A 10,752-nucleotide genomic window follows, 5' to 3' on the forward strand; every position below is an offset into this window, starting at 1 on the left:
TTGTTGTAGACGGAATCATTCCCGCGGTAGGCACCTCGACCCATTGTAGCAAAAAACTTAGTACGTATTTCGTCCCAAAACTCAGGGGTATGTTTACCGTCACCTTCGATACATTTAAAAGCTTAGTATTAGTAAACAAAAAAATAAAACATGGAATATGTATAAATATTTTTATAGTTTACCTTGAGTTGAGTCTTCGAATGAGTCGATCCACGCACGCGCTAACGCTAATTCCTCATCCGCTTCCCATCTTTTTCTATCGGTCTTTTCGGTAGTTGTTTGATCGTCAGCAGGATTCTTTTTTTATGACTTCTTTTAGGACGAACTTGCGTTTTGGGTTTTTGGGTTTCGAATATTTGGGTTTTGGGTACTTGCGAAGGCATATACGACATTGGCGGTCGAAAGAACATATCGGGGGTACACGATTGCATGGGTGGAGGCTTTACGGGTCGTTGTTGGTTTGCATAGAAAGGGTTATTAGGGTTGACGTTATTTACGAGCAAACTAGCCCACCACATGCGATTCGGGTCCCACGGGTTCGTGCTTGGGTTTGGGTTCAAGATCGGATTCATGGTTGTGAAATTTAAGAGTTTTAGAGTAAAATGTTGGTGTGAAAATGAGAGTTGTTTGAGTAAAACATGAAAAATGGTTTGAATTTATAAAATAAATGGTTAAAATTAATTTTTTTTACACAACGGTCAAAAGATCCGTTGGGGGTGGGGCCCACCTTTTTCTCCCTCTCCGCGCCAGCCTTGCTTCCGCGCCCCCTCCTACCATGCCCTTCGGCGGTGTGGAGTATGAATATTAAGATTATTTTGACTTGAATGGATATCTCTTATTCACATAATAGGTTACATTATATAATAACCGTACAAGATATAAATTAAGGGATTTGATTTCTACACAATAAATGTGATGATAACCAATAAAAGATTCTTAATATATCATCTGATATTAAGGAATACAGTAAGCTTGAAATTAATTCAAATATTTTGAATTAATGCATATCAATCTTGAGTGTTAATATGCCCCCCCGGCAAGATCGACGCTCTTGTAGTGAGTCCGATATTGGAAATAAGAAGATTAAATCTTGCTTGTGGAATAGGTTTTGTGAGAACACCTGCCAATTGATCGTCCCCGGCAATGTGTGTAACTCGAATGGAGCGATCATGTACTTTTTCTTGAACAAAGTGAAAGTCAAGTGCTAGATGTTTCATACGGGAGTGGAAGACATGATTAACCGAATATTGCATGTCACTTAGATTATCACAAAAAATGGCTTGGGATGGTAGTAGAGGTGAAACCAAGTTCGTGTAATAGTGAATTCAGCCATAATATTTCGGTTGTTGTTCTCTACGGCTCGAAACTCAGCTTCAGTGGACGAGCGTGCTATGGTAGGTTGCCGTTTGGGGCTCCACGCGAACGGGTTAGACCCGAGATAAACAATATAACCTGTGGTACTTCGATAATTGTCTTTGTCTCCCTCCCAATCTGCATCGATGACTGAAAATCCCGCTTAGAGATCGCAAAAATCTAGTCAGAGTAGGAGTTCCCATTCATTGAGGCCGCGTTTTACCCGCCCTTGAGACTGGAACTGATTGGTTGCTTGTTGTGACAGCCAAGGTCTGAACGTTGTCCCACTTCCCTCATTGGGTTCCTCTCTGTTCATCATGGGGTTGTTGGGATAAAGGTGGGTTTGAGACGCGTAGGTACTCTTGATGCGAAAGCATGCAGTTGCAATGGAGACTTATGACGGAGTAATATACCTTTTTTGATGGACCCATGGAGATACCAAAGTAGACGTTTAAGGGCATTCCAATGAACAGTTGTAGGAGCATGCATAAACTGGGATAATTTGTTAACCGTAAAGGCAATGTCAGGCCGTGTGAGGGAGAGGTATTGTAAGGGACCAACTAAGGTCCGATATTCCGTTGGGGAGGGTATGGTTGTGCCTCCATGTAGGGTGATGGACTCGGAGCATGTAATTGGTGTAGGCGTCGGCTTACAATCACTCATATTGGTTCGTTGGAGAATGTCTTGAATATATTTAGTTTGAGACAATAATAGACCAAAGGAATGCGAAATGACTTCAACACCAAGAAATTAGGTGAGGTTTTCTAGATCCTTTAATGAGAATTTATTTGCAAGGGAGGAGGTGAACGTGTCGAGAGTTTGAAGGTTCGGTCCAGTTATAGTTATGATGATGCCATCAACGTAGACAAGAACGTAGATAGGAAAAGAGCCGGCTGATCGTATAAATAAAGAAGAATCAGATATAGTGGGTTGGAAACCATTGCTGGTGAGATGAGATTTTAGCTCTTCATACCAAGCTCGTGAGGCTTGACGAAGACCATAGATAGCTTTATTTAGCTTGCAAATGTGAGACGGAAATGATGGGTTTATAAAGCCGGGTGGTTGAGCCATGTAAACATTTTCGATTAAGGTGCCTTGTAAAAATGCGTTATTGATATCAAGTTGACGAAGATTCCAATTTTGTGAGACGACTAAGGATAGAATGAGACGTAGGGTGGTGGGTTTGAAAACCGGACTAAAGGTTTCGGCATAGTCAATGCCTGGTCGTTGATGAAAGCCTTTGGCTACTAGACGAGCCTTTAAGCGCTCGACGAAATGTCGGGTTTATACTTGGGTGCGGAACTCCCATTTAGATTCAACAAGATTGGAAGCATGATCAGAAGGAACAAGGGTTCAAGTATTGTTTTTCGTCAAGGCATCGTATTCTTCGGACATTGAATTTCTCCAAAGAGGGTGGTTTAGAGCTTGTGTGATAGTGAAAGGTTCATTGATTGGACCATTGATTGCAGTGTATAATTGACCATTAGGATTATGATAGCGGGGTTCGGTTTTCGGATACGAGGTTGTGGTTTTGGTTTGGTGTCTGTTATGGAGGTGGGTTGATGTTGGTTGGGTGGAATACGTTGTGTGTTATGTTCGGAAATAGAAGGTGGAGGTGTAATATTTTGAGTTTGGTAAATTGGTGTAGTAATTAATGTGTGAGGTGGGGTGACAAAATTTGGTACGGATGGGCCAGTTGAGGTTGAAGTGTTTGGGTCGTTTTGTGGGCTAGAGGGAGAAGTGCGGGTAGAAGTAGGATGAGATGGGGTGTTTGGGTCATTTGTATTTGAGATGTTTGGGTTGGTTGCTTCTGAGTCAAGATTGACATTACAAGAATTTGAGTTTTGAGCAGGGATATTAGTGGTAATAATTGGTATAGTGATAGGAAACCATTGAACAGCTTCGGGTGGTGAAACTTGAGTACTTGTGAGCTCTTTAAATGGAAATTGATTTTCAATAAAGTTGATGTGTCTAGAAATATGTATTTTGTTGGAAGTAAGGTCGAGTGCATAGTATGCACTTTGAGAGGGAGAATAGCCGACAAAAGTACAAGGTTTGGATTTGGGGTGTAATTTATGGGGGGAGTATTGTCACACCCCAACCTAAGACGGAAATGCCGGGGCGTGAGCATTATTGCTCATAGCTCGAGGTAACTATTATACAATAATGGTAACAATATCTAATAATTAATTTTATTCCAAATAAAACAATAATATCCAAAAATAGCAAATAAATTCCAACAATAATCCACAACAAATAAAGAAATAATCCAGGTTAAAATTTAAGTAAATTGTCTTTATGATTTCCTAAAGTCTCAACTAGCAATCAAATACTTCAAGTCCTTAGTTCATGCGAAAACCAGCATATACGTAGAAAATACAATAGGTTTGTCAACAATAATGTTGAGTGAGCAAGTCATTAAGTTTTGCAATAATGTATAATATGAAAAGATAGCAAAACGTAGGTAAAGTGGTAAATAAACCAAACCAATGAGCAAATAAAGTGTCAAGCGAACCATTGCCAAGCGAATCGGGCGCTGGTTAAAGCTAGACGGTCGTATGATCATACTATAATGAGAATATGGTGGACCTCTCCGAATGCGCAAATTAAACAAGTAATCAATTAGCAATTATGTCTAGCAATTCACACACAATATAACGTTTGCTAATGATTGAGATATGTATAATATGAAATAATATAAGTACGTATACACCCCCAAAACGTTTGAAAATATGTGAAAACGGGGGAATGACAAAACTCACCTTAATAATAAGCGAGTTAGTTAAAATATTAATAATTAAATAGAAGTCTTCCGATTAACGCGCCGAACGAGAATATCCAACAGAACCTGAAACTTAGCAGTATGAAAGTATAAGTAAAAACGAACCTAATGCCGCTAGAATCAATCCAAACGGATGAGTAGAACTCAAGTTATGTCAATTTTAACATTTAAATGAGTCGAGTCTGACCAGAATCCGAACTTTGATTCGGGAGTCGGGTTTTGCTCAGAACCCTTAAAATTTTATTTCGAGAAGAAAAGTCTTCTGGACCGAACATTGAATCGACCAGAATTATGAGAAAACGAGAAGTCAAACAGATTGACTATTTTGCCCTTTTTCGGTTTTTAAAGCAATTGACCAGCCGATACCCTTCAATCTCAGAAATTGATTGAAGGTTATCGACTAGGGAATGTTTATGAATGAAAACTCAGTTTACAACTTACCTGGAATGTAAACGAACAACGAGATATAACGAGTCAAAGGTCCTTGGACTAGCAAAGTCAACCGGTTATGAACGGTTCTTCAACAAAAACACCAAAAACCGAGCTAATCTGAGATGGCAGAAGGTATGGACGGCTGAGGGATGATGCTTAGGGTTTGTGTAAAGATTTATGGCAGAGATTTAAGGTTGTTTATATAGAAAAACATAAACTGAACTAATTATGGCCTTTTTGGCTCGTTTAAGCAAGTAAATATGAGTTTTATGAAAAAATCACTGAATATAATCGCAAAGATCTGATCTTGAATGATAAGAAATGAAATTAAATATATATTTCAGTTATAATAAGATATCTTGATCCTTACTTCTCTCGATTCATGCTCAAAATAACCGATTTTATGCAAAAACGAGCTAATAAACGAAAAAACGAACTCAGATTCTGCGTGAACTGACTGTATAGCAGCACCATAGCTCTGTGTGGCCAGCTTCTGGACCACCACCGTGCGGCGCTCCGACGTCCAGGTGGGTCAAGTTTCAGCCGTTGACAACTTTAGTCCCTAATGTTTGTATTTTGGCCATTTTATGAACATTTTAAGATATAATTAGGATTTAAACAATGAGTAAACATGAAGGGCTTGATGTGAATATAAAGAAACTTAATAGTTCATAAATGCAAAGTTCTTAATAGAAATTAGGATCTGAATAACGTTCAAACACGGATAAAACAAATACGATAAAACCCGAAATGTTACAAGTATGGTCTTAACCAAGGAAAACAAAGACAACCAAAACTTCTTAATTTTTCGTAATTTGGTTGTTTGTTAAATAATTTGTGATATGGTGAGGTGTTTTTGAGAGTAGGAGTAGGTAACCAATTAATGAGATAAGCGGCCGTGGTCATAGCAAAAGGCCAATAGGTTGTTGGCATTTTTGCATGAGTAAGAAGGGATAAGCCGGTTTCGACAATATGATGATGTCGACGTTCAACATATCCGTTGTGTTTAGGTGTATGTGGGGTGAAGTGAGGTGAGAGATACCATGAGATTGGAGGTGGGAGGAAAGTTTGATATATTCGCCGCCATTGTCGGAGAATAATTGTTTAATAGTTGTTTGGAAATAATTTTTCACAAGATTTTGAAAACGAATGAATGTAGATAAGGAATCAGATTTATTTTTGATCGGATATAACCATATGTATTTTGTAAAGTGGTCTACAAAAATTATATAATATTTGTAGCCATCAATTGAAGTAATTGGTGAGGACCATACGTCGGAAAATATTAGTTGTAAAGGGGCATTAGAAGATAAAGTAGATTTATAAAAGGGTAATTTGTGGCTCTTGTTTATGTGACAAGAGTTACAACTATCATTAGAATGTGAAATGCAATTAACAAAAGAGGATAAAACTTTTATAATGGTAGGATTTGGGTGCCCCAATCTCTGATGCCAAAACTTTGAAGAGCTCTTTTGAATTGTGAACGTAGAGGGAGGATGGAGAGATGTAGAGGTAAGCTCATAAATCCCATGGTTAGCTTGTCCTTTAAGGAGTAGGATATTGGAACTTGGATCTTTGATAAGAAAAGTACTTTGAAAAAATTGAATTAGAACATGATTATCGTAACATAGACGAGACAGAGAAATATGTTTCTAGACATTGTTTGTGTGTGTATGAGAAGTGAACCAATATGAGTAATTTTGAGAGATGAACCATCACCAATTATAATTTCGTCGGACCCACCATATGGTGTATGGTTGGCCAACATGTTTAAGTCATTTGTCACGTGATGTGTAGCTCCGCTATCCATTAACCATCTTGTTGTGGGTTGATTTTGCATACCCATCATGTTGACTTGTGGTGTTATTTTAGTGGTGGGGTTATAAATAAAGTGGGGTATGGTTATGTGTGGCATCAATTTCTTAAAGGTGGGACAATTAGTAAGGGTATGTCCTTTGGTGTGACACCATTGGCATTTGCCAAGAAAGGGTCGAATACCGTTGTATGAGGAATTGCTAATGGTTAGGGTTTCGTTATGGTTTGTCATGGTGACTTAGCGGCTGAAACAGAATACTTGTAGGGGTTCGAAGAGGATGAACCAAGCAGAATGATAACTGGCAAGCAAAAGAATGCAATGGCTATTGTGGTGGGATTAGTAACAAGAGAAATGGTAGTTAGATCGATGCTATGATACCATATGAATAATAAGATTATTTTGACTTGAATGGATATCTCTTATTCACATAAAAAAGTTACATTATATAATAACCATACAAGACGTAAATCAAGGGATTTGATTTCTATATAATAAATGTGATGATAATTAATAAAAGATTCTTAATATATCATCTATTAAGGCATACAATAAGCTTGACATTAATTCAAATATTTCGAATTAATGTATATCAATCTTGAGTGTTAATATGAAGGGCCTTCCGCGCCCCATAGCGAGGGATCTAATTGAGTCGCATTGGATTGAAAATTACTAGACTTATGGTGCAAGTTTCTAGTGTTTGGTAGCAATATAGTTACCGAAAGTCAGTAGCGACTGCAAGTTTGGTAGCAACTTTGAAGCTCGGTGGCAACCTTGTGCTGACATAGCAACTGGGACACGATAACATCTTGTAATTTAGTAGGATAAATTCGGTAGATATTGAGTTTGCTACCGAATAGGTTTCCTCATACAGATGTAACTGCAAGGGTTGCCCTCAACTACAATAGCTGTTAATGACACATTGTGAAGTTTCACTCGAATCCATATTTAGGTGGCATATATAAAGAAATCATTTGATCTGATTTCTAATAATCATATTCATACTTGAATTCCTCATAGTAAAGAATTTTTCCTTTTTTGATAGATTTTTTTGTCTTATCCGATTATTGATTTCCGGTATAAGCGGAATAATTTAATCTAAAAGTGACTTGTCTATGATTTAGAAAGCTATCTAGGATTAAATTGAAAACATGAAACCTATAAACCTAGTGTTACAATCCCGGTTACATCATTTCTAAAGTAAAAAAAACCCTCCAATTGTGCATATTACTTTAAGAAGTAACCTATTTTTACAAAAGTTCCCCGCTATACAAGATCGAGCCTATTCCACGTTTTGTAGATACAAATCTCTACTTTAACCTGCCAGTAGCAATGGGTAACACTTAACGGTTGTTCATGCTATGGAGGCTTACATTGCCACCATTTGTACCTTCATAGTAGTTGGTTTGTTCATTGAGCAAATACTCAATTTCATCTTCATTTGAACTACTTTGCACCCATGGATGTTTTTGTATCGTCGAAGCAATTATTCCTCGGAGCTCAATTGCTACTTCCTTCATAGTTGGTCTTTCATCACCTTTAACGCGCAAGCATCTTTCGGCCAGCCTCAAAACTTGGATGATCTCACTGGGAACATCATTTAGCTGCAAGCGTTCATCAAGAATTTGGAAGAGTCTCCCCTCTTTAAGATAATCTAGAAAAAAGATAGCTAGGTTCCTTTGTTCTTCTAGCCTATCAAAGCTAAGAGCCTTTTTTCCAGTTAAAAGTTCCACTAATACCACCCCAAGTCACTCTTATCTGTGAGTTGATTTGTTTGCAAATACTCTGGATCTAAGTAGCCTAGTGTTCCTTGAACTACAGTGGCCAACTCAATCTGATCAATAGGAATTAGCCTAGATGCTCCAAAATCAGATACTTTTGCCACATAGTTATCATCCAAAAGTATATTCATCGGCTTAACATCGCGATGGATAATTGGAACAGATGCTGCAGAATGTAAGTATGAAAGTGCTTCAGCTGTCTCCGTTGCTATTCTGAGTCGGATGCCCCATGTTAGAGTTGACGACTTTCCTTCTGAATATGATCAGAGAGAGTTCCATTTGGAATGAACTCATAAACCAATAACGGGATTTCTGTTTCCAGGCAACATCCAATCAGCTTCACCACATTCCTATGATTTATTTGGGACAGGATAACCACTTCGTTGATAAATTGCTCTATTTGATCTTGTGTTTGATCTGCTACTTTTGACTTCTTTATGGCAACTATTCTGTTATCAGAGAGAACTCCTTTGTAAACGGTTCCATAGCCACCCTTACCAATAATCTTGCTTTCATCATAGTTATTGGTTGCCTTCTTTAGCTCCTCTACCGTGAAGACTCTAGCTTGATCATGAGAACCTCCATCGCCAGAAATTCGTTGCTGCAACATTAGTCCACCATTTTGTTTGAATAATTTCTCTCTCAGCATAATGAGTTTTCGCCTCTTGAGCACCAAATACAACCAGGTGACTAATATAAGGAGAAATATAGCAGAACTTGCGATACCTGCAACAGCAGAAACTAACTTAAGCAAGGATCGATAGATGCTGATTTGATTTATTAGATTAGCTTAAGATATAAACCGATTAAATATTTTGTGATTATTTACCTACAACTATTTTTATAGTGGTAGATTGATCAGCAATGCAGCCTCTTCCATTTTTTCTACCATCTCCAGAGTAACCTTTTCGACAAGTACATGTATAGTTTCCTTCGGTATCAACGCATTGATCATCACGTTCGCAGTGATGACTTCCTAGTTCACATTCATTAATATCTATAGAATAACCAAGTGTCAATCATTTGATTAAGGTGAAAATATATTAGATAAAAAGGCATCCAAAAATGTGAAATCAAAACTTACTCTTGCAATCACCTACAACATAAGGGTTTCCTTCATAACCTTCAAGGCAACGACAACGATATCCGGGACCTCCATAGTCTTGATCACATTTGCTGTTCCCTTTACATAAGAAATTGTCCATGTTCTTGGCTTTCTCACAAGTCAAGTCTCCGATTGCCCAGTCAAGTAACATTGGCATCTTGTTTACACTGTCAAAATCAAGCAGGTTAGTTGTTGAAAAACTAAACTTCCCTTCCTCAACAAAAAATCCATAGCTACAAGGGTTGAAGTCCGATATATTCGTATGGTTGTTAAAGCTCCGAAAGAGTCATATTAAAAGATTTAAGTCCTTCTGGCACTGCTACTTCACAGCACCCAACTCCCGAGCAAGATCCATTTGTAAGCAGGCTGTTTCTACCACATGTAGAAATGCATCCTGTACCATCTATCTCATTCCCTCTTCTTCCTCTGAAATATGCATACGTGTCACACCCGATGGCAACAAATTTGTTCTTGTCAGAGATGCGGAAATCCCTCAACCAAAAAAATGGTTGGTTTCTTCCGACTCGGCCAGAACTATTGTAGCAATCACGGCCTACAAACATCAAAATCTCCACCTACTCTTTTCTGTCGACATATTTGAGATAACAATATTGTTTCTGCTTTGTCCAAAGAATGGTATTGGTTCCCCGGATGACCGGTTACAAGTTACGAGGAAATCAGAACTGTAGTAGCATCCCTCACCAGAACCAAATGGGAAAGTAATATTCACATTGCTACAAGAACTTTCACAAGCTGGTCCATCTTGAGCACTTGCTGTTCCCAAAGCTGCAATTGCTGTTACTGCTAGTAATGTTTTTAAATGCATAGTTGGTTTCTGAGTGGTTAGTTTGTGAGTTGGGTATTTAATTGGGGATGTGTGTATTAAAGATCCTATACATATACTTATGCATGTATATATGTGAGTGTATATATATGTATATAAACATGCCATGAGCCCATGAAGACTTGGTCACTTTTCAATTTATCCACTAGTCAAGGGTTGAAGATCATTGGAACACTTTGTCTTTGTACAATTTCTTTTGGTGATAAAAGAGATAAAGCGGACAGATGGATGGATAAAATAATAAAAATCCAGTATTTTGATTCAATAAATGATACCATTCAACCTTAATATGGGTTAGAAAAAAATCAAATTCGGACATATGATAGTGATGGGCGTTGTCATTTATGCTAACGTGTTAGCATTTACTCGTATATAATAGTCTACAAGCATATATTAATGGTCATTTAGGAAGAAAATCAAGCTTAGAGCTAAACGTCGTTGTCTTTGAAATAACATACGTGTGCATCCAAAACTAATAAGTTGAACCATCTTTTACAATTTTCTTTTTTTGACTTCTTCCATTTTTTTTAAGTTTAATATTTTTTACGTTTGAAACTACCCTGACCAATACCTGAGTGAGGCTTTCGAAGACAAGATGTTAACCATGTATATTGATTTTGATGCTCCATTCTTGACTCCCCA

The 10,752-nt window shown here is 37.8% G+C and overlaps 1 pseudogene; it reads right to left on the reverse strand.

The window, feature by feature from the left end:
• Positions 1–7,723: 7,723 nt before the first annotated feature.
• On the reverse strand, positions 7,724–10,092 carry LOC143626524 (wall-associated receptor kinase 2 pseudogene; annotated as a pseudogene).
• Positions 10,093–10,752: the final 660 nt, after the last annotated feature.

This window comes from Bidens hawaiensis, unplaced genomic scaffold, assembly GCF_021521415.1.
Source record: "Bidens hawaiensis isolate Kalapana, Puna unplaced genomic scaffold, B.hawaiensis_p1.1 tig00004412_1, whole genome shotgun sequence".
Taxonomy (NCBI): domain Eukaryota; kingdom Viridiplantae; phylum Streptophyta; class Magnoliopsida; order Asterales; family Asteraceae; genus Bidens; species Bidens hawaiensis.